The sequence below is a fragment of the Xiphias gladius genome, chromosome 18 (genome assembly GCF_016859285.1).
Source record: "Xiphias gladius isolate SHS-SW01 ecotype Sanya breed wild chromosome 18, ASM1685928v1, whole genome shotgun sequence".
In the NCBI taxonomy this organism is placed as follows: Eukaryota; Metazoa; Chordata; class Actinopteri; order Istiophoriformes; family Xiphiidae; genus Xiphias; species Xiphias gladius.
This window is the reverse complement of record NC_053417.1, coordinates 28888161-28910616: the sequence shown is the minus strand read 5'-3', so window position 1 is coordinate 28910616 and position 22456 is coordinate 28888161. Positions and strand designations below refer to the sequence as shown.

At 46.3% G+C, this 22456-nt stretch overlaps 1 protein-coding gene across 3 annotated transcripts in view; it reads right to left on the bottom strand.

The window, feature by feature from the left end:
* Positions 1-22456, bottom strand: part of sulf2b (sulfatase 2b) — an 87491-nt gene that overhangs the window by 53127 nt on the left and 11908 nt on the right. For 2 of the 3 annotated variants that reach the window (XM_040152946.1, XM_040152948.1), the window contains exons 2-3: positions 18968-19003; positions 1087-1144 (exon numbers count right to left, since the gene is read on the bottom strand). The gene's annotated coding sequence lies outside the window, so the exon portion shown is untranslated. The remainder of the gene's footprint in view (positions 1-1086; positions 1145-18967; positions 19004-22456) is intronic. The other variant, XM_040152947.1, reaches the window with a different exon arrangement.

Below are 22456 nucleotides of genomic sequence, written 5' to 3'. Positions count from 1 at the left end.
ATTGTTTTGTCAACTGCTGTTCAAGCTTCCTGCAGTGGCTGGGCTTCGTTACAAAACCATAGGAAACGTTGACGATGCTTCATTGAAGTTTATTTTTAAACGAGTCAAAAACTTTTCAGCGCCTCTTTTTGAGAAGATGGTTTTTAACGCTGCGGGGATGATATGGATGGTTAGTACATCTCTGGGAGAGCGCGACAAAGGAAAGCCGTCCGGAAACAAGGGAGACTGACAACAGCAAACTTTGTCCTGAGGTGCTGTGCACTTGAACTGTTCTGTTCTGCCCCACCGGCTGCTATTTCGCAAAACCTTGCTGATGCAACCCCTACTTGAAAAAGATTTTCACCTGAATTTATGTTCGTTTTCATCAGCGCTCATGCTGGAGCTGCGGTGTGAAGTCTAAGACCACCGGCAGGAACGTGAAGGGAGCGCTCGGGTTTCAAGTTTTGATCCCCTAAAGCCAAAGAGAGGAGAGGAAGAGGAGAAGAAGACGGAGAGGAAGACTGGGAGAGTTTCCAACTTGTGCAGTGACTGAGCCACTGAGGCGCCTCAGAAACAAGATCCACTGAGAGAGAGAGTAATGGCATGCTACGGCCCACTGGGCCTCTGGCATCATTCGGCTGTGTGTGTGTGTGTGTGTGTGTGTACCTCCTGCAGTCAGCCTTGTTGCCAGCAGCAGGCTGAACTAATCAGTTAGTGGGTTAGCTGCAGCACTGTTTGACCTTTCGACCTCTGGCTGCTCTGACGGACACATTAAAACGGGAAAACAGCCGAACCTGCAGAGCAACGGCACGCAGAAACGATCCACACACACACACACACACACACACACACACAGCTGCTGCACAGCACGGCACAACACACACACTACCAGCTCTGTAAAAGCTTTTTCACACACCAAATGTACCCAAATGAAACCACTGATGAGAAACATACACACCTCAGTGATTTTTTTTCTGTGTGTTTTCATGATGAATGTGGTATCTAACCAGTTGTAGCGGCCTGACTGCAGGTGGTTCAAACCAAAAAATTCAACTCACACAAGCAGACTAATTACTAATTGGTTCTGTGTGTGTGTGTGTGTGTTACCTTGTGCAGGTGCGCTGGAGTGTAACCGGTGTTTGACAATGTTCAGCTCGGCTGGGACCTGAAACAATCCCACAAACACAACACGGACAACATTAGTGAACAACACCAACAGTCTGAAAGCTCTGCTAGCGCCCCCCGGAGGCTGCAGGGTTCACCATGGAAACGGTCAACATGGAGGAGAAGCCTTGTACGTGTACACTGTAAGGATTTAAGGCTCATTTGTGCTCAACGTCAGATACGGGGCCTTCTGTCCGTACGCCGCGTTCATTTCGCCCGTCTTCGTGCACGTTTACAGATGAAACGGCGCAGTACCACCAGAAATCCCGGGGGCAGCGTAGCCAACAGTTCAAGCGAGACATGAGCATAGGACACGATGAAGAAATTAAATGTGGTTTTCTTTGTTGTCGTCGGGAACTTTTGACTCTGAGCTGCCCCCCAGTGGATGTGTCGCTTGACACCCATGCCAACGTAAAGGACGCATGGACGTATGCGGGCAGCGACGAAATGGACGTTTCTATTTTCGTACGTGAAGGGAGCGTAGATGAGCCCTTTTACCGCTCGGTGTGTGCGTCAGCACTGGATGCGTCCGGGCCCAGTGTTGAATGTAGGTCACCGATGCTTTGATAGCGCACAGAGCCCGATGGAAAGAGACTCGGAGAGTAAAAATACGCTGGAGGTCACTTTTTAAGTGCGTACAGTGCAAGTGAAATGCGAGCCGTCGCGGCGGCCTGTGTAGACAGCTGGACTCATTAAAACAGAAGTGTATCTGTTCCACGAGATGCGCGTGAGAAGGACGACTTGGAAACGCCGCCGAGCTCAGCTCTATCTGCCCGTGAAGACCGTGTGACACATTTGAAAGCAGAACAAGTGAGTAAAAGGACTGCTGAGATTGTTTTTGTTTGGTTTTTACGGCTCATGCTCTGGGACCACAACAACAACAAAAAAACGCAGTTCTGTCTCGACACATGAAGATGGGAAAAGCGTGCTTCCAAGCCTGTCCTCTCCAAAAACGACAGCACGGTCTTTTGTTCCAACATTTAAAACAACCCATTTTCCTTCACAAGCAGTCTCTAGTGGTTCAGTTATTGCTGCCCTGTCTGAGGAGCAAAGACAGAAGTAGTGAGATGTTATGCAACCACAAAACTAAGACGTAGTCAGAGTTCAGTCCTGCTCTGCAAAGGCAAAACCCAGTAACCACCTATTTGGTCAAATTGAGATATAACCTCCGAACCTCTGTTTTACTATATTCAAAAAATAAGATGCCATAGAAATATACAATGTTCATCAATTTTTTCTGAACATCTGCAGTAACTCCAATACCAGAACGCAGTATCTGTACTTTGGCCGTGCAGTTACTGTGTTCTGGCTCCGTAATCTGACGCTGAGGGACAGAGCAGGTCTCGCTTTGTCTTCAGACAGCGTCTCATTACCTTCACCGAGGAGGTCGTGTTTTCGGCCGCGTCTCCTTGTTGCTCCGTCGGTTTATTTGTCAGCAGGATTAGACAAAAAGTACTGAACTGATTTGCATCAAACTGATTTGCATCGAACTTGGTGGAGGAACGGGACCCGGGCCAGGGAAGAACCCATTAAAACTTTGAGGCAGATCCAGATCATTTACTATGAATTTGAATTTTTTCCTCTGAAGTCTGGTGTATGTTGTTTGACATTGGCCTTGGCGGAGGTCTGCGCTCCAGCGAGCTACTTCAGATCCTTTCATGTGGTTTTAGGTTGGCTGTCTGCAGGAGAAACATTTGATTGTATAATCATGTTTCGACTCCCAGTTCTGATGCAGTAAATCTCAGGTGACAGAAAACACTTGTCGTGTTCGTGTTTCCTCTTGTTTGAATCGTGTGGACTGTGATCAGTCTGCAGCCCGAGGCGCGCAAGTGTTTTCATGTTCCACGAACCAAAATAGGCTCACGTAAGAGGCTCATTAGAGCTCAGCTGTGAAACGAACCTGACTGTGATCCGCAGGACGCTCAGGGGTTTTGCACCTCCTGTAAACGTCTTATGTTTTCCTGCGAAATATGTGAAATTTGTTTTCCCGCAGACCTAATGAAGCCTGCTAAAGGAACCCTTGTGGGCCAGGGACCCAAATTTGAGAACAACTCTCCTGTGGTGAGACTTTGTCCTCAACAGAGGGATTATGAGACAAATGTGTTTGATTTAGAAAGTACCTTTTAACTGCAGTTATGAGGAAGCAAATTTATTTAAAAATCGGGTTTCGCCAGAGACTTTTTTCTTCTGTTGACGGGCTGCAGTCTGTCATGTGAGGAAGTATAAGCACAAAGTTTGCACTAAAGCATGTACAGGAAAAAAAGATAGTTATAATTATAAAATAATTATAACTTTGGTTTCCTGCTACATGTTTATCTGTCCGTGTCTGTCAAGCTCAGCACCTGGTATCAATAAAAGTCGACTTGACCACAATAACTCGGGTTTAGTTGTGGTCCTTCAGATTTTCCTCATATCAAACCTGCTGTGTGACACCGTGTTGAACTGAGTAGAGGGCGAGTGTTAACGCTTTGACGTTTCACTCGTGTGAGGAGGATGGCGTTATTTCCCTTTTTCAGACATTACACAGTCAGACCTCGTTCAATCAGCGCAGACAGTGAGACGGAAAACATGAAGCGCTCGTCTGTTTAAGAACAAATCTGAGGTTTACACACACACACACACACACACACACCCTGATGGTCAGTAAATTGGCACGGTGATGGTGACACCATGGTAACAACTGCTGCTACTACTCATCCTTCACCTGAGGCTATGTATTTGTGTGTATTTGTGTGTGTGTGTGTGTGTGTGTGTGTGTGTGTGTGTGTGTGTGTGTGTGTGGTTGTTGTGATTACTCCAGTGGGGCACTATGCCAGTGATGCAGGTCTCTGGGGAAACACACACACACCCTCACACCTGCAAAAAAAGCTGAGACGCATTCACACTGAAACAATATCTGACACACACACACACACACCGATACACACACACACACACTCACGGACACGCACAGGCACACACACACAGAGCTCCACAGGTAGAGTAATGGAACAGTAAATCAATATGGTGACAGGAAGTTGATGAGGCTAAGAGGAAATGGAGAATCTGTGTGTGTGTGTGTGTGTGTGTGTGTGTGTGTGTGTGTGTGTGTGTGTGTGTGTGTGTGTGTGTGTGTGTGTGTGTGTGTGTGTGTGTGTGTGTTTCTCTATGGAGAATTTTTGCTTCAAAAAACTTTTTTTCTAAAAATTAAAATAAAAAATCTAACTTTTAGAAGCATTTTAGCTGCAAAAATTGATTTGTGGTCCATTAGATCAGAATCTACTGTGAACTTACTGTAGAGAGTTTTATTTATCAGCCAGTTTCTGATACAGTTCAGGGCTGTTTCCATTCAATGTCTTTGCGTTCTGTGACTGATCATAGTTTTTATTGTTGGGACCCTGATATATAATTCAAAATGGATGTAAACAGGGCCCACGGTGATTCTACGTCAGTGTCTGAAGAGGCAGACATACAATCCACGCCGTCAAATGAATGGCATTCCCATCGGCCTCAGCGGTACTTGCTTTCCTAGCCGGGATGCCCTGATCCAAGTTTTCTTTGGCCCCGGCACCGGGCCGAGTCCTGTAACACTGGGTATCTGCCAATTCCGGATCCGATCCAAAACTTATATTTACCTGAGGGTTGATGAAACACGTATCTGACACTCTGAACTACGAGCTCCACACTGCCAACTTTGGCACGTCTTGTTTTTCAAGAGCTACTTGATCCAAATACTTAAGGCTCCTGATTCAAAACTAATAAGTTGATCAGTTGAAATTATTGATCCAATATCAACGAAAGATTAACTGGGAGAATGTGACTCCTGAAACTGATGCCAACGGGATCAGTCAGAGAGAAGACGTCTCACTCTGTTGGAGACGTTACTACGAAAACACCGTTACAGAGTGGAGCCTCTTCCTTCATAAAAGATCTTACGAACTTTTAATGAAGATGGTGAACATAGGCTGGGTCTGAACTATATATTATGGCAGGTAACAACTGTTTTCATTACCAATCTATTCACTGATTATTTATTTGATGAATCAATCGATCACAACTTCCCAGAATCCATGGTGACGTCTTGAAATGTCTCGTTTTGTCTGATCAAAAGTCCGAAACCCAGAGATATTCAGTTTAATACTGGATGAGGCAGAGGCGGCAATTCTGTCGTTTGTGAAGCTGAAACCTGAGATTGTGCAGAATTTGTCACATTCTTTGTGTGAAAAGTGCTGAAATTATCGAATAATTACCGTCCTGCAGATCAGCTTCTTTCAGCTCCACTACGTGGACCCTACGCCGTTTTATGAACTCTGAGTGTGAACATAATGCTTTATACAGGGCCTCAAAAATTCCCACAGTGGAACGTGCACTAGTCTCTGCTAACAGTCCCTCAACTAGCCACATTTTGGAGATCTGAAAGTTACAGTCGCAGGCTGCCGCTGTCACCGTTGTCAGGGTGTAGAAACCTTAGCCTCCTGCTGGCTGTAGGAGCTACTGAGTGTCTGCTATATGGGGGGTGGGAGTGGTGAATGCGTGGTGGGGGGGGGGTGATTTCAGACGCGGCCTTGTTAAGCATTACACCTGCTCAACACCGGCTTGTTAACGTCGCGAGCACGGGGCCATGAGGCCGACGTTAGCGTTCAGCTTAGCGCATCCCAGTGCCCAGGGACGGCCTGGCAGAGCCGCCAGTGGCTGGGGCAGCGGCTGTTATGGCGGCGGCTCACACTCTGATCGATCTCAGATCCCACCAGCAGCTCCAGTTCTGTCATTGTCTTTCAGCCTCTCTCTCCGTGCAGGTGCATCAGGTGTCTTTTGCTGAAACCTTTTGGAAATTGCGCGGACGGGTCTTGGCCTCCGGTTTCGTCCACTTACTTCTCTCTGCTGACTTTATATGTGATCGCCCCGTACTCAGACTCTGTTCTGTCTGAGTACACCAGTTCGGTCTGATGTGGAAAAAACACCCAATCCAATCCCTGCCTACCTGTAACTTCAGTCCACCAGCGTTTCCCGGGGTCTCCTGCTGGTTTTGTTGAAAATCTTCCTCTTTCTGAAACAGCAGCGGAGGAGAGCCAGGGGGAAGATTTAGTTTGTCCTCCACAGAGGGGACATTTGTCTTTTTCATTTATTTATCTCTTTGTTTGTTACAAATAGCTGTAGGCCGTATGAAGCAGCGGTCACGAGTTACACTCAGACTCAGCACCTCCTCCTCCCCCTCAACTCCCCGTGCTCCCCTTCCTCCTCTTTACTCTCACCCGTCCTCCACCTACACGTGGTAGCCCGCTGACACAGGAGATCTCTGTGTGTGTGTGTGTGTGTCACTGTGAGTCCCCGAGGCGATATTCTCCACCATATTAGCAGCTGCTTCCCTCAGCGCAGGAGGAGGAGAAGCAGCTGCTGCCTCTCTCTCAGCCTCGCTGTGAATTCGCTCTGTTAGTTTTCCACTAATGACTGAGTGTTCACTCCGAGCCGCCGGCCGCCTCCATCCGACCTCAGCCATGTCGCGGATCTGCTCTTAAACCTGAAGGCCGGAGTAATGTTTCTGCAGCAACGCTCGGCTGCGCCTCTGTGGATCTACGACGAGGAAAAAGGGAGTTATGGGTAACGTCATGGGTAGAGCAGGTCGCACACCTCCAATTTTTCAACGAGGTGTTGTGTGACCATACGCATCAAGATAGCTGGTTGGTTGTCCCACCCTCCTGTAGGACGTGACCGAAAACGAAGGCAACCACGTTCAGACGAGTAAACATCTCCGTGCACGTTCACTTAAACACAGCTCCTAAAAGCATGTTGGAGCCATAAAGCTACAGGAAACCTTATTTCAAGAATCCGTCTGGTTCCGTGTTTACGTTCGTGTGCTTGACTGCGCAAAGCATAAGAAGGAGCCGATAAACTGGCCGGTATTCGCTCATCGCAGATACATCTGGATCGGTTTTGGAAATCACGAGAAGTTCCAGACGTGTTGAAAATATGTCACTACTACTGAAATTGTAAAATGTTCCACCCAATCTCATAAAAATGAACTATTGTACTCCGTGTATGCACGGGAGGAAGAGAAGCTCCGTCTAAATCACTATTCATTTCTTAAAGTCTGTCTAAATTAAGTTTATCCCTTATTTAGTGTTTGCTTTTACCTGTAGGGGCTCAAACAATGGAATCGCTGTGAATTCGAGATTCCAGGAGCAAAGTAAATCCGCACAAATCTCTCACAAGACTCCTAAACGGAGGAGGCTCGGCTTAACTCGCTGTCTGGTTCTTGACTGACAGGTAGCAAGCCAACAGAGGACCATTGTGTCTGTCTAGTGCTAGCATGTTCCCAGTTGGCTAGCGTATCGACAATTACCTCACCAGCTACAGCAGCTCATAAAATGCCCCCGCGAGTCGTCGCCGCTCGCTGTTTCGTCGGGACATGTGGACTAGCTAACAGCAGGCTAACGCTGGAGGTTACACTCTCCTACACTTTGTGGGAACCGGATGAAGCACTTTCAGACTTTAGGTCACTTTTGGATAAAACTCAGAAACTACGGGGAGAGGTTTTTGATGCTAATTACTAAGCGTCCTGATTTCCCACATACCAAACAGTGAGTCAGGGAGGCGAGTGGAGACAAGATGTTTCCCTCTGAGAGACTGACACTTTACTGGCGTGTTCACTGAAAGGACAGGCTGACATTTTGATTTTCACGTGGAAGTCTGTGAGACGAAAAACAGGAAAATGTCAGGAAGACACCTGGACACAGGTTGATATTTCTGCCGAGTTGCAGTTTATGCATAATTTATAGTCATCACAATCCTGTCCAGGACGCTGTTATTTTTAAGAAGAGAACTTTACCATCAATAACTACGCGGTAGTGACTATAAAATCTGACAGTTTTCTTGTTGGTATTTTCCCATAATTTTTAGACTAAGCCTCCCTCCCGGCTGACCTCTTCTTCCTCCACAGGTAAAAAGAACAAGATGCATCATTAATGTACGGTCTGCTGATGCTCACGCTCCTCCTCATCCGTCCTCCCTCTAACTTCCCAAGGTTCGCTCCTCCCTCCTCCCCTGCCTCTCGTCTTTACCGTCTCCGGTGCTCGTTCACAGGAAGTAACCACGGGGTACATGTTCGACGTACGACAGCGCACGCACGACACAGGGTGGCGGCGACGGTCTTATGAAGAAATGATGACGCACGTGAGGCATGCGAGGTTAACGTCCGCTGAAGCTTCAAGAAACAGCAGCAGCAGAAATTAACAAATGAAACAAACAGAAATGTCATATCTCCGTCACGTTTCCCAGTGTTTTTCACCGTTTGAGGTTCGGCTCTTTTAACAACTTCATCTTGTTGCGCCCTCTTCTTCTGCAATAGTTTAATGGCACAAACTGGGAAATTGGCGCCACCTGCTGTTTATCTCAACGAACCAACTTCTTATATTTGCATAACAGTAGGAAACATGCCTCATTATGCCTCATTATGCCTCATTATGCCTCATTATGCCTCATTATGCCTCATTATGCCTCATTATGCCTCATTATGCCTCATTATGCCTCATTATGCCTCATTATGCCTCATTATGCCTCATTATGCCTCATTATGCCTCATTATGCCTCATTATGCCTCATTATGCCTCATTATGCCTCATTATGCCTCATTATGCCTCATTATGCCTCATTATGCCTCATTATGCCTCATTATGCCTCATTATGCCTCATTATGCCTCATTATGCCTCATTATGCCTCATTATGCCTCATTATGCCTCATTATGCCTCATTATGCCTCATTATGCCTCATTATGCCTCATTATGCCTCATTATGCCTCATTATGCCTCATTATGCCTCATTATGCCTCATTATGCCTCATTATGCCTCATTATGCCTCATTATGCCTCATTATGCCTCATTATGCCTCATTATGCCTCATTATGCCTCATTATGCCTCATTATGCCTCATTATGCCTCATTATGCCTCATTATGCCTCATTATGCCTCATTATGCCTCATTATGCCTCATTATGCCTCATTATGCCTCATTATGCCTCATTATGCCTCATTATGCCTCATTATGCCTCATTATGCCTCATTATGCCTCATTATGCCTCATTATGCCTCATTATGCCTCATTATGCCTCATTATGCCTCATTATGCCTCATTATGCCTCATTATGCCTCATTATGCCTCATTATGCCTCATTATGCCTCATTATGCCTCATTATGCCTCATTATGCCTCATTATGCCTCATTATGCCTCATTATGCCTCATTATGCCTCATTATGCCTCATTATGCCTCATTATGCCTCATTATGCCTCATTATGCCTCATTATGCCTCATTATGCCTCATTATGCCTCATTATGCCTCATTATGCCTCATTATGCCTCATTATGCCTCATTATGCCTCATTATGCCTCATTATGCCTCATTATGCCTCATTATGCCTCATTATGCCTCATTATGCCTCATTATGCCTCATTATGCCTCATTATGCCTCATTATGCCTCATTATGCCTCATTATGCCTCATTATGCCTCATTATGCCTCATTATGCCTCATTATGCCTCATTATGCCTCATTATGCCTCATTATGCCTCATTATGCCTCATTATGCCTCATTATGCCTCATTATGCCTCATTATGCCTCATTATGCCTCATTATGCCTCATTATGCCTCATTATGCCTCATTATGCCTCATTATGCCTCATTATGCCTCATTATGCCTCATTATGCCTCATTATGCCTCATTATGCCTCATTATGCCTCATTATGCCTCATTATGCCTCATTATGCCTCATTATGCCTCATTATGCCTCATTATGCCTCATTATGCCTCATTATGCCTCATTATGCCTCATTATGCCTCATTATGCCTCATTATGCCTCATTATGCCTCATTATGCCTCATTATGCCTCATTATGCCTCATTATGCCTCATTATGCCTCATTATGCCTCATTATGCCTCATTATGCCTCATTATGCCTCATTATGCCTCATTATGCCTCATTATGCCTCATTATGCCTCATTATGCCTCATTATGCCTCATTATGCCTCATTATGCCTCATTATGCCTCATTATGCCTCATTATGCCTCATTATGCCTCATTATGCCTCATTATGCCTCATTATGCCTCATTATGCCTCATTATGCCTCATTATGCCTCATTATGCCTCATTATGCCTCATTATGCCTCATTATGCCTCATTATGCCTCATTATGCCTCATTATGCCTCATTATGCCTCATTATGCCTCATTATGCCTCATTATGCCTCATTATGCCTCATTATGCCTCATTATGCCTCATTATGCCTCATTATGCCTCATTATGCCTCATTATGCCTCATTATGCCTCATTATGCCTCATTATGCCTCATTATGCCTCATTATGCCTCATTATGCCTCATTATGCCTCATTATGCCTCATTATGCCTCATTATGCCTCATTATGCCTCATTATGCCTCATTATGCCTCATTATGCCTCATTATGCCTCATTATGCCTCATTATGCCTCATTATGCCTCATTATGCCTCATTATGCCTCATTATGCCTCATTATGCCTCATTATGCCTCATTATGCCTCATTATGCCTCATTATGCCTCATTATGCCTCATTATGCCTCATTATGCCTCATTATGCCTCATTATGCCTCATTATGCCTCATTATGCCTCATTATGCCTCATTATGCCTCATTATGCCTCATTATGCCTCATTATGCCTCATTATGCCTCATTATGCCTCATTATGCCTCATTATGCCTCATTATGCCTCATTATGCCTCATTATGCCTCATTATGCCTCATTATGCCTCATTATGCCTCATTATGCCTCATTATGCCTCATTATGCCTCATTATGCCTCATTATGCCTCATTATGCGCCTGTGCCTTTGGTCTCCAAAACTCCAGGACCACTGTTTGGACCACTGACCGAAGATTTCACCACGCTTTCTGGTGACCGCCAACTTTTGTCCGCGACTGGGAGTGGCGGCGACGCTGAACCACAGACGTTCAGCGTCGTCTTATGAAGAAATGATGACGCACGTGAGGCATGCGAGGTTAACGTCCGCTGAAGCTTCAAGAAATAGCAGCAGCAGAAATTAACAAATGAAACAAACAGAAATGTCATATCTCCGTCACGTTTCCCAGTGTTTTTCACCGTTTGAGGTTCGGCTCTTTTAACAACTTCATCTTGTTGCGCCCTCTTCTTCTGCAATAGTTTAATGGCACAAACTGGGAAATTGGCGCCACCTGCTGTTTATCTCAACGAACCAACTTCTTATATTTGCATAACAGTAGGAAACATGCAACAATTAGCATTTTCTTCTGCTAATTTATCTAAAGTTAAGGTTTGTGTGATGGAAACTGAGCTATCATGTGCACTGGTGCAAACAAGTGTTCACAAGCGTCACCTTCGAGCGTGTGCGCGTTTTGACCAACAATTTTACAACAAAAAACCTTAACAGCGACAAATCAACAGCAGTTTTCAAAGGGCATTTGATTAAGTGAGTGAAGCTCAGGTCGTGTTACAGCCTGTTGCATTAAAAATGTGCTAGTCAAGAAAAGTAGGAACCCACACTTATGTTGGTTCATCACTGAATATGGAGGCAGGTCATTAACGGCAATTGAGGGGACAAATGTCCATATTTCTGATATTGGCGGGTCTGACCCTCTGATCCCCACTGTGACAGAAAGCCAACGCCCTGACGTCAGGTCCAGGCTGGCGTGTTTCTCTGATCCGAGTCAGGTGAGGATCTACTACAGCACCTCATACCGTTAGAAGCTGAAACCTTAGTGAATGTAATCGCGTTAAATATTCTTCAACCTTTTAGCTGCTGTCCAGCTGTTACCACAGACACGCTAAATACTGCCGTCGTCCCCGGGGGGAAAGCTACAGCGCGTCGCAGGCCGGGACATTTCGCCGTTCGTCTTCCTACATGTGTTAATGGGATATTGAATGAAGTTTTCCTTCCTCTGAAACAGACCCAACAAGTTCTGACTCCATTTCGGCCTATCATTATGCGTCATTATGCCTCATTATGCCTCATTATGCCTCATTATGCGCCTGTGCCTTTGGTCTCCAAAACTCCAGGACCACTGTTTGGACCACTGACCGAAGATTTCACCACGTTTCTCTGGTGACCGCCAACTTTTTGTCCGGGACAGTCTAAAACCAAACAATCCATAGGTGTCCTAACTTTGTCCTCTCCTCGGCTCCTGTCTCCTCCTCCTCTCCTCCTGCTCCTCGCCCTTCACTCTCTCCATCCACAGTCTGTTGACTTCTTCCTTCACAGTTTTACCCTATCTCGCTCGCTCTCTCTCTCTCTCTCTCTCTCCGCCTGTCTCTGTCCGTCTTCTGGTGAAGTCAGCTCTAATTACTTTATTACGAGCCCTAAACAAAACAGATTCGACACAAAGAGCTTCGCCGAGCGACACAGGTCGATCAAAACAACGGAGGACGAAAATACAGCCCATTCACTCCGCCTCCTTCACCTCCTCCTCTATTTCCAGCTCTCTCTCTCTCTCCATCTTCCTCTCCTTTCATCCCCCTCTCCATCCCTGCGGGCGGTTCATCCACCCTGCCTACTCAGAGACAGAAATAGACTGATGGAGAGCAGGAGAGCTCTGCTGGGACATGACCACTGGACACACACTGCACATATACAGTACAGTATTCTCCTATAGACACACTCACACCGTATATAAACAGGAGCAGCAGCAGCAGATTCAAAGCCGACAGCAGGTTTGACTGACACGTGATTTAAGTCTTATTTATTAAGAACAGCAGGCGTCCACCCTGGGCGAATGCAGGATTTATTGCAGGGGCGGTTGTATCAGACCAGGTCTATCTAATCAGCTGAGTGTGTATCAGAGTCGGCTGCACACCGGCTGTGTCGTGGAGAGACTTCTCCGCTGCCGGCGGGGGTGGGTGGCTGCGGTGGCTTCTTCAGAACTACTAATCAATCGATCAAAATAGGGGCCAATTCATTTTCTGTCGATTAACCAATGAAAAAATGGAGTAATTGTTTCATCCCTACTGTGATGTATCAACTGACGCCTGTAACACACACACACACACACACACTGAATGAATCACACAGGTCGTCACAGCATTGCAGCTGCTTCTCTGGAAGGGGGACGTGCCTCACTGCTGAGTATCCTGACACATCAGCGCACCGGCGGCGTGTGTGTGTTCTGACTTACACTTCACAGACCTCAAAGATTTATACAAAAATCTAAATGAGTCTGTGAACATATCACCCGTCCCTGGCGTGAGCGACTACACTAAAAAAAAGAAGAAAAATAAAAAAACTGTTCACTGAGTCACACCAGACCTGCAGATGAAGTGGACCACAGACTGTGGACCTGGGTCCTGTTGGCTCCTCTGGTTCTTAGCCAGGCTAGCAACATGGCTCCAGGGGTGGCAGCGTCAGTCCGTCAGTCGGTCCAGACCGAAATGTCTCAACAGTTATCGGATGGATTGTAATGACATGTGGTTCGGACATTCGTGGTCCCCTCAGGATGAACTGGATCTCTCTGATCCTCGGACTTTTCCTCCAGCGCCATCATCAGGTCAAAGTCTTTATTGGTCCAGTACTTTGGTTTAAGACCAAATACCTGCAAAACTAATGACGTTCCCATCAGCCTCAGCTGTACTTTGCGTTTAGTGTTAAGGAGCAAATGTTAGCATGGTGAACACGGTCAACAGTATGACTGACGTTAGCCTTTAGCTCAAAGCACCTCTGTGCTCATGTCGAGCCTCAAAGAGCCGCTACTTAGTCTTGCCGGGGTTCAGTGGCTGTTTGGTTTTATAGATCTGCACTTTTTAAAACAGGTTTTATTCAGTCCGTGGAGTTATTAACCACAGTGTTGAAGGGAGTTCTTTCTTGTTTAGAAATGTTCACGTGCACTGAACGAATTTGGTTTCTAAAGGATGAATGTACGATCACAGAGAGGTTCTAATGGTTATTCAGTTCACTCAAATTACACTAGTCTCTCTACCCAGTCAGACAGTTTGGGGTTTGGTTTTTATCCAGGTGTTGAGGTATCTGTCTCTGAGGTTTCTGCCTCCACCTCAGTACAATGTAGGGGAGGTCCTAACCTTATTTAAAATCTATATTTAAAAAAAAATCAAAGCTCTTTCCAGAGCCAGTGACCCACCTCCTCTGAACCATCAACAGGACACGTTTTCAGGTTTCCTGGGAGCTTTTTCTCAGGAAGTTATTCCAGTGAAATGCCGCTGTTTGTGATTTGACTGAATCCAAACCTTTAAATATCCCTTTTGGGATTCGGGAGTCGTGTCACAAAAACAGTTAATGCAACATTAGTTTGAATCTTGAGCCCAGACAACCAATCAGCTCCCGGATCAGACTGTCGAGAACAACACGAAAATTTTGCAAATAATTTCCCCGAGGTCTGGAAAAAAGCAGAGGTACTTCCATACCTGTGAGGACCCACACGGACGTAACGCCATAATAAAATAAATGTGTACGTTTCAAACAGCCCTGAAACACAATGTCAATGTGCAGAGGTGTCCTATCTCTCAAACTGGTCCTCACAAGGATAGACACAGACACACACACACACACACACACACGCGCGCGGGCAGCTGTACTGGTTCAGTCCCAGTGGTCACTGCAGTCAGGAGAAAGTACTGTCAACATGGCAGGTTAACAACATGATACGTGACTTCGGACACACTGTGTGTGTGTGTGTGTGTGTGTGTGTGTGTGTGTGTGTGTGTGTGTGTGTGTGTGTGTGTGTGTGTGTGTGTGTGTGTGTGTGTGTGTGTGTGTGTGTGTGTTGAACACACAATGAAAGCTAAAATCTCTGATGTACCTTGGACCTGTTTCTACTGTTCGAACGTTTTACTTCCCAACAAAAACCCCGAAACATTCGGTTTTGTTTGTTTCATTTTGTTTTTTTAAGTCTTTCTTTTTTTTTCTTTTTTCTTTTTTTTTGTCCTTTATTTGATATATATTTGTTTGATATTTGCTTTGATTGCAGACGGTGTACCAGAGCTACCAGGAAATGAGAGGGGCGACAGATGCACGCAGCAAAAATCTCCCCGGCGATATCCAAGCACACAACAATCGACTCGAGCGAAAGACGTGAAGGATGTAAACATGAAACTTCATTTCTGATCCCAGGAACCGTACGTTGTCCAACCACTGTTCCCACGGCAGCCTTTATAGCACGATATCCATTATAATCATTTAAATTCGAGGACAGCCTTCAGATTTATGGAGCTGGCTCAGTCTGACTGACGCTGGATTTTTGAGTCTGACATTGATATTTGAGAGAATCGGAGAAATCAAAATGAATATGTATTATTGGCTGATAAAAATCGTACTATAAAGACACAACGTTTCTCATAACAATCCCGTAAAATAGTTTTTTAAAAGAACTAAGACCAAGATATGTAGCGACCGGAACCATTTAAACTGTAAAAATAAACTGTACTGTAAAAGAGACACCGTTTCTAAAGGCGACACAACGATCTTCGACATGTCTTGAAGCTTATTAGCTGAAATATAAACCAACGCAATAAATGTACGATATACAGAGGAAGAGGAGGAATGTCGACGCATTCGGGGCCCGTGACAACCCTGAACTTCTCACGTTTTACACTGAGACTATCAATCAGGATGTGAGGGTCCTTCGAAGTGTCAAAGGTCTGACATCGAAACCGAGAACAAACACACTCTGGCATGAACGCGGACCTCACCAGCCAGTAAAAAAAATCAATCAATCAACCAATCGCTTAATCAATAAACCAGTCGGTCATCAATCTGCCTCTAAAATGAAAACTGAAAAAGATGTCAGGGTGACGCCTCCTGAGTTTTCTGTCTCATCTCTTCCACATCTCGCTTCGTCTCCGCTCAGTGATCAGAAACACATGTGGGAAAACACACGCACCCACACACACGCACGCACACACACACACACACACACACACACACACACACACACACACACACACACACACACACACACACACACACACACACACAGGAATGTGGAGGAGTGCATGTCATCTGGAGCTGAACCAGAATCATCTGCAGGGAAATAAACTGTGTTTTCTGTCGAGGTTGCAGAGTTCAGACTGAATCACAAACTCTTTGACTGCGTCATCGTCTTCGCTCCATCTATCACTCGTCTCTATTAACAACACAGACACGACTCACTGTTCTTAGCAGAGAAACATTAAACAGTAACTACACACCAACACTTACAGCCGCACCTAGATTCTACTTGTTTTGCCTCCTGCACTTGATGTTTAATGTGAGGTTTTGGGTCATTTTCAGAGGCAGCTCCACTGATCTATAAAACACACGCCTCATTTTGATAAGTTCTCAATTCCTCCTGCCGGCAGCAGTAGCTTTATTACAGTCTGTAGCACTGATATGCATTTCTGCCAAGGAGGTTACGTTCGTCCGTTAGCACAATCTGAGCAGATTCACAGTTCGGCCATGGTCCAAGAGGCTGTGGATCCCCACCCAGTTACGCCAACATGTGGCCACTTTATGTTTAAGGCTGGTGGCTCCTAAAAGCGAACCTAGCATCCAGGAGCGGCTCCCATGCTGCTCCCATGCTGCTCCAACATCCCTCTATCGTAACCCAAATTTGCCCTAATGTTAACCGGTGCGGCCGGGTACACCATTCATTTAGTTGGGGGTCAGACCGGTCGCCGCCCTGCGTTAAGTCACTGCAGGCGGCTGCACTGAAGGGATGTGCTGATTAAGGAACCTGTCAGGTGACAGAACACCGCACAACTATTAACAGCACTCGCAGAAAAACGTCATCACGGTGGGTTTAATCACATCTTTCATTGGGACGATCGAAAGGTAAATCGTTACCTTCATTCACGTTACCGAGCGAAGGAGCAGGAACGAGGACTTGCATGTATTTGATTGGCCAACGCAGCGCTTTGCCGGACGACACTGGCGACCCCGCTGCATCAACAGACTGGCTCCATTCAAATCAATGCAAGGTGTGTGTTTTTGGACACGTTGGCTCTATGAATTCTGGACGACTGCCTCAGACCGTTCATTTCTGTTTTTATATGTATTGATGGGGGGGGGCATCGCTTCATTCACTCAGCCTGACGTCGTGTTAGCTGATTTTTGTCATTTGGTTTTGCACAAACCCAGTGACGCACTGTATCTGTCCTACTGGCGTCTGAGGAAAGAGGCTAATTTAAGAGTTGGTATTTCTGTATGCTGACTTGTGAAAACCTGTACGGCCGTGTCCGAGACATTTTTGTGGCCATTCTTCTGCTGCTACTTCTCACGAGTGTACCCGTGCGTCTACCCTGCTACTGTATGTGGAAATCTGAGGCCTCCGTTCTCGCTCCCGCCTGAACATCTCTTGTTTCGTCGACCGAGGAAACAGCCATTAGCACAACACCAGTCCTGTTTCATTCGCTGAACAAATCATAAATGTGGGCAGTGATTCTTCTGCAAAACTACAGACGACGGATAAACAGAATTTTCTTTGGAAAAACAGCTGCTGCTACAATGAAGGCTACAGGCTGTGACATAAAGCTAAACAAACAGTGGATGTCACTGCCAAACTGCATTAACTCCTTTTCACGTTGTGCAACATCAACACAATTTAGATGCCACTTGCACATATTTACTCCGATCAGTCCTGGAAGACGTGATGCAGGTGGCACTTCAGCAACCTCACTTGAATGGTCATAACATTAGTCTGACTCACTCGAAATTTTGCACGACTGCGGTTCCAAAACTCTGCGTTAAGAAATGCAAGATTGGAAGGTTAAAACCATTCGTCTCATGAGTTGAATTATGAGCTGATGAAAAGCACGAGCAGGAGCAAGGCGGAGGAACGACTGTCAGTCGGTCAGCGTCCTTGAATGCACCGCTTTCGTCCTTCAAGTTGCATGTTTGGATGTGACGAATTCATATGTGTGAGTTTGCTGTATGTCGATGTGTTGAAGTGAATGCACAAAATTTCAGGCTGCCAGTGTGTGTGTGTGTGTGTGTTTTCATTGTTTGGGTCCAACCTGCATCATTAATCAGGAATGTGAGAATGTGAGGCTCCTGTTACTGGGTCACAACAAGGGAATAGACTCAGTGTGTGTGTGTGTGTGTGTGTGTGTGTGTGTGTGTGTGTGTGTGTGTGTGTGTGTGACAAACGTACACACACACACTCAGTGTCACCTCTCTCGCTCAGGCTTGTCTCCTCTGAACCTTGCCCTCATGATAAAAGAGTGTTTTTGGTTTCAGAAAGTTTTTGCTGAACTATCCTTGCTTACACACACACACACACACACACACGCACAGCAATTCTCTTGCAATCTAATAATACATCTTTTCTGAGTAGAGAAGCTTGACATCACAACTGCGTGGCCTTGTTATTTAGGGAGATAAAAAGCTTTTCGTGTGGTTAAGACATAATATCGTATTTTCTTGGGATTAAAAATAATAGTTCTGCGGAGCTGTTATTTATCTATCATTATCCTCAGATAATTAAGTCATGGTTTTACTGAGATCCCATCATAACATGGACAAACTGAGCTCAGCGGATCAGACATTTAATATCTTCAGATGGTCTTATGACCAATTAAGTCGTAAGATAACTGGCTTACAGCAGGTTATGAAAATACAAGCTCGCTTTTATTATCGTCTCGTCAAAATAATGAGATTATTCAGTTTTGAGTGCAGAATAATGATTTGATATTTGTAACTGTTGTTCAAAAACAAGTCTCAGCACCACAAAAACACCAGCAAAGCTATGAAACAGGTTTAACAATCACAGCAGTTCCCATCTGTCTGCCAGGTCTCTCCTTGTCAACCAACCGAGAGCCTTTGTGGCTGAATTACTGACGAACAAAAAGAGATTTACCTCGGGAGCGTGTCGAGTCTCCTGCTGTGTTCAGTCCTGCAGAGACAAACAGAGACAGAGGAGAGTTAATAGAGGACCAGACTCTCTGACAGCAACTCAGATTGTTTTCAGGTCCTCTACACCTTTACATTCACAGCTCTGACTGACATCCACACAGACTCGCAGCGAGAGCAAGTGACTACCAGCCGTTATGGTGGAGCTGGTATTGTTTTCACCTTGTGAGGCTGTGTGTGTGTGTGTGTGTGTGTGTGTGTGTGTGTGTGTGTGTGTGTGTGTGTGTGTGTGTGTGTGTGTGTGTGTGTGTGTGTGTGTGTGTGTGTCACTGTGGCAAAATGTGGTCCTGGAGGCACCTACTGTAGCAGGAACTACCACAGAGGCGGTTTTTAGTAATTTGGCCTCTGCCTGCCTGCCTGCCCGACTGCCTGCCTGCCTGCCCGACTGCCTGCCTGCCTAACTGCCTGCCTGCCTGCCTGCCTGCCTGCCTGCCCGACTGCCTGTCTGCCTGCCCGACTGCCTACCTGTCTGCCTCTCTGTCTGCCTGCCTGACTGCCTGTCTGCCTGCCTGTCTGCCTGCCCTCTGTCTGCTTCTCTGTCTGCCTGCCTGACTGCCTGCCTGCCTAACTGCCTGCCTGCCTGCTTGCCCGACTGCCTGTCTGCCTGCCCGACTGCCTACCTGTCTGCCTCTCTGTCTGCCTGCCTGCCTGCCCGACTGCCTGCCTGCCTGCCCGACTGACTGCCTGCCTGCCCAACTGCTTCCTGCCTGCCTGCCTGCCCGACTGCCTGCCTGCCCAACTGCCTGTCTGTCTGCCTGCCTGCCTGCCTGCCTGCCTGCCTGCCTGCCTGTCTGCCTGCCTGTCTGTCTGCTTCTCTGTCTGGCTGCCTGCCTGCCCAACTGCCTGCCTGCCTGCCTGCCTGCCTGCCTGCCTGCCCGACTGCGGACAGATTTTGTTACCACGATAGCGTTGCAACTGTGCAACAGACTTTACAGGTGTGTAGTTGAGATCAAACCTGAGTCCGAGTTTTCAGATGGGTGTGGTCGGACCCATGAGTACCTGCTAAGCCATTACTACAACCCATTACTGATGTAGAAATGACTTCTGAGTTCTCATGGGTCAGAACGTCAACATGTTGACGGGCGTCGCGGCTGCTGTGATCGCAACATGGTCTCTAGTTTTTAATGTAACTCATACAGACGTCTACTCTGTCAGGTTTATTCTGGAAAAATCCTCACCGTCAACACTGTCAAGGGATGAGCGAACATTAAAAATCCTCTAGGAGCCATGTGTGTGTGTGTAAAAACGTGAAACCCAGCAGATGTTTTTACATGTGCAGGGTTTCACTGGGTTCACCAGGAGGCTCAGTTGGTACCTGACAGGTAGAGTGATAAAGTCCTGCTAACCTTGACTGTATGTGTCTGAAGTCAAGTGTTGGCCTTCAGTAGCAGCAGCCGCGAGATTCTTCAGGATGCTTTCGATTATTCAGCGAAAAAGATGTCCTCAGTTTTTACTGACGTATTTAAACTGACCATGTCCGTATGCAGGTCATGGAGGTCATTTTAAAGGGACGTTAAAGAAGGAAGTTTTCAACTCACTTTGAACCGTCACCGCTTCGGACAGCTTTTCCTCGCAGACATTGCGGTCCGGCGCGGGACAGTTACTCTATCCTATCCAAGAAAACCCATAAGCTAAGTAGCTCTCGCAGCACAGTCTGATTTCAGTTCCTTTGGTCAGCTCAGGTTCAGTCATTTCACACTGTGCCGACCGCTGAGATGTATTAGCTTTGATTGGTTTTTAGTTTTAGTATTTGCAGTGACAGATCTATGCTCCGCTGCTCTGGCCGCTGCTGTTCCTGACTACATGGAAAACTCACGAGCAGCAAAGCATGTTGGACTGTCATGTCATGTTTTCCTTCCATTTTCACATGTTTGAGAACACCATATAAAATGCAGTTATTGGAAGTGTCCGTCTGTTATTTTATGTGGTGAAATGTTCAGTAAAAAAAACAAACCTTGTGGCACCCTAGTCCTGTCCTTAAGGCTCCCCCAGGGTGCTGCGTCACCGACTTTGAAAACCACTGTTTGAGAAGTTTCTTTGTGTTCGCTTTTCAATTTCAATCAGACTTTGGAATCAATCTGACACGGGGAGGCATCGTTACATGGTAATCTGTCTCCTTTCAACCTCCTGCTCTGCTCACATTGATTTTTACCCCGACTGGATTATTCTCCTGAACATTCTCACATGTATGAAGTTGATTAGAAATGCGGTTAAGATTTTATAAATATGGGCAAGAAAACGGGTCGTCTTCAGGAGAAATCTAAATGGGAGATCGGGTTTCTCTAGTCCCCCACCCAGGGCTGCTCTGGGCGTCCCAGTGGCCTAGGGGTTAAGGCACTGACCGTGAATCACGATGTCCTCAGTTCATGTTGCACACCATTCCCCATCTCTCTCCCCTCTTTTTCTCTCACCTCCCCACAGGCCACGAAAAGGTACAGATCATCCCCTCCATCTTGCTACAGAAAGCCGACATTTGAACGCACTGAATAACACAGGACGCTAGCGACAGCGCGTCAAGATGACGGACGGGCGTCAGGGTGGGACGGTAACCAACTAAAGCAGGAGGAGGGCGGCACTGACAAGGAATTAAACTGCAGATCGGAGCTTTTTTAAAGAAGAAGTTTGCGATCATTTCCATCCCAAGACTTTATCCACAGTTTAACTTCAGTTCACGAAGGTGATACTGAACCGAGTTTAGACGACTCGATGACGGAATATAAGGAAGCAACAACAACGGAAGCTTGAGGTACCAGACAGTGTTTTCAGCTCTGAACCCGACGACCCCCGTGACCCCGTGGCTTTAAAAAACACCACGACACGCTGCAGTGCGATAAAACCGCCACCTCACACACACGGAGAATACAGTACAGCACACACAGAGCCTAGTCTGCGATTCTTCTCACGTTCACCTCAAATCCCTCGAGTGAGAAGGAGCGGGGAGACGATGAAGAGGAGGAGGAGGAGGGAGGAGGAGGAGGAGGTGACTGAAGGCACATTTACCATCTGTAATCAAAAGAACTCCATGTTGGACTGTCGCCTCCCCCCTCGTCTTATTCTCTCCCTCCTCTCTTTCTCCCTCTCTTCAATTTCCTTCCTTCTGTTACAAAGCATGACCGGCATACTGATGGCGGGATTACGCACGCACACACACAAGCGCATGCACACACACAATCTAGAGAGAGAAGTAATGACTTTCTGCCTTCTCTCTCAATTCGCTCCGAGCTACCAATTCCCACCGGGTTGCCCTGGTTGTGTGTGTGTGTCGTGTGTGTGTGTGTGTGTGTTTGAGCGAGTGAGAAACAAACAGAAAGAGCAATAGACACGAGGGAGGTAATACAACATCTCCAATTATCTGGGCTGGTGGTCTGTTTGGGGGGTTCAGTGTGTGTGTGTGTGTGTGTTGGCTGGATAATAAGACCACACAGCAAAGGTCTTC